We start from the raw sequence: 2,500 nt of genomic DNA, 5'->3' as shown, positions 1-2,500 counted from the left end.
GTTGGAAACACGTAAGTCAGTGTTGGCGCGGCACCAAGCTTAAACTCATACAGTCCAACTACGAGCCCGAGGCTGGCCGTATGTAAATCATACAAGTGTTGGCGCGAGCACCAAGTTGAAATGGCACGTGTCTTGAACTTTTGCGAGAAAGTTGGAAATGCACAAAACAACTCAACCCAAACATGGCACCAAGTCATGCACAAAAACATAAAAGTAGCAAAAAAAAGGGTTGCAACACGAGGACTTCCCAGGGGGTCACCCATCCTAGTACTACTCTCGCCCAAGCACGCTTAACTGCGGAGTTCTGATGGGATCCGGTGCATTAGTGCTGGTATGATCGCAACCGAAATAGAAGCCTTAGCTTATTCATTTATACATTTCCCAAAAGGTAAAAAAATAAAAGAATCAAGACTTCCCAGTGGGGTCAACCATCCTAGTACTACTCTAGACGAAGCACGCTTAACTGTGAAGTTCTGTGGATACGAGGCACAAGTAGCTGCAATGCTATGAATGTGTATATCCACCATGATTATATTGTTTTATACAATCAACACATGACATTTAGCAAACTGGCCTGTAATCCTGGCACTTTACCCGATAAGCTGGTCATAAAGTTTCCTCTCATGTTCGCAAGTCACGTCGCCCGATAACCTGGCCACAATGACTTGCAAAACCAAAGCTGGCCGGTAAACCTGGCACGTTACCCGATAAATGCACGGCACGTTGCCGGTAACCTGGGCACGTTGCCCGGTAAGGTTAGCACGTTACCCGATAAAATGTCGGCGTTGCCCGGTAAAGTATCCACGTTGCCCGGCAAACCTGGCCCGCTGCCCGGTAAGGTTAGCACGCTGTTCGACAAACCTGTTACGGTCCATCGGCTTCGGGTTAACCCGAAGACATGATGTCATGATTCCATACCCGTTAACGTCGACCCATTCTGTAAAAAAACCTGGAACGTTGATGTCGAGCGAGCCCGGTCCGCATTCGGGTCCGAGCACGACACGGATCTACGTTTTAAACACATGACTGACTAACGATCGTGACCGACTAACGATTCCATAACACACCACCTATACCCATGATAATGCTTCCCCGCTGCAAGTCCCATTTTCGTGAAACTTGTGGTGACGTCGAGGGCCCGAGCACGACACGGTCAACATGTTGACCCGAAAACATGAGGTTACCAACCCCGACCCCATAAACCGCTCATAAAGTTTCCTCTCATGTCCCGGACGCAACGCCTCGTGTCATTAAAGCGGAGTTGCCCAAAACAGGCCCACGGGCCCACCAAGCCCGGCCCGCGGGCCCTTCACGACACGAAAGGGGGTTCATTTCTCTTGGACAGTCATATCTCATGGTCACGAGTACCCTCACAGAGCCTCGTGTCGATCCAACCCCGTTTGGACACCTTGCCCCCACCAAAGGCCATACGGACCAACCGGGCCCACCAAGCGGCCCGTCCCGACCCGAAAACCAAAATTTTTTTTTTGGGAAACTCATATTTCAATGTCCCGATGCCCCACGCCAAATTTCGTGTCAATCCGACCTCGTTTGGTAGGGTTTTCAAAAATTATGATTCCTCAAAAATTTAATATCTGTTCCTGTCACTATGCTAATTGTTCAGAATGCATATATAGGGAAGGGGTGGGTGTTGAGCGCCCATGCCTGGGCAAAGTTGGCTACCAAGCTAAAATATGGAGGTTCAACGTACGAGAAACCAAAGCCCCTCCCCCATGTTGCATACGAAGCTTGCCCAACGACTTGGTTTCTTGCACAACGACCCGAGTATACTGCCCCAAAGTTGCACGCCCATGGCCAGGCCAAGGCATGCCAAGGCGCCCATGGGCAAGCCAAAGGCATGCCTAGGCACGGCCAAAGCAAGCCAAAGGCACGGCCAAGGCAAGCCAAAGGCATGCCAAGGCAAGCCAAAGGCACGTCTAGGGCATGCCAAGGCACGCCCATGGTCAGGCCAAGGCTTGCCAAGGCACGCCCATGGCCAGCCCAAGGCATGCCAAGGCGCCCATGGGCAAGCCAAAGGCATGCCAAGGCACGCCCATGGGCAAGCCAACGGCATGCCAAGGCGCCCATGGCCAGGCCAAGGCACGTCCAAGGCATGCCAAAGCTCGGCCAAGGCAAGCCAAAGGCATGCCTAGGCACGCCCATGGCCAGGCCAAGGCATGCCAAGGCGCCCATGGGCAAGCAAAAGGCACGGCCAAGGCATGCCAATGCGCCCATGGGCAAGCCAAAGGCATGCCTAGGCACGGCCAAGGCAAGCCAAAGGCATGCCAAGGCAAGCCAAAGGCACGTCTTGGGCATGCAAGGCTCGGCCAAGGCATGCCCTGGCACGCCCATGGCCAGGCCAAGGCAAGCCAAAGGCATGCCAAGGCAGGCCAAAGGCACGTCCAAGGCATACCAAGGCGCCCATGGGCAAGCCAAAGGCATGCCAAGGCACGCCCATGGCCAGGCCAAGGCATGCCAAGGCGCCCATGGGCATGCCAAG

General features: G+C 53.7%; 1 non-coding gene across 1 annotated transcript; it reads right to left on the bottom strand.

The window, feature by feature from the left end:
* Positions 1–226: 226 nt before the first annotated feature.
* On the bottom strand, positions 227–345 carry LOC143607101 (5S ribosomal RNA). Its single transcript, XR_013148881.1, has one exon. It is a non-coding gene; the product is annotated as a 5S ribosomal RNA (ribosomal RNA).
* Between the last annotated feature and the right edge of the window lie 2,155 nt (positions 346–2,500).

The sequence above is a fragment of the Bidens hawaiensis genome, unplaced genomic scaffold (genome assembly GCF_021521415.1).
Source record: "Bidens hawaiensis isolate Kalapana, Puna unplaced genomic scaffold, B.hawaiensis_p1.1 tig00079479_1, whole genome shotgun sequence".
NCBI lineage: Eukaryota > Viridiplantae > Streptophyta > Magnoliopsida > Asterales > Asteraceae > Bidens > Bidens hawaiensis.
Note: the sequence above shows the minus strand (reverse complement) of the source record. Positions and strands in the feature narration are given on the sequence as shown.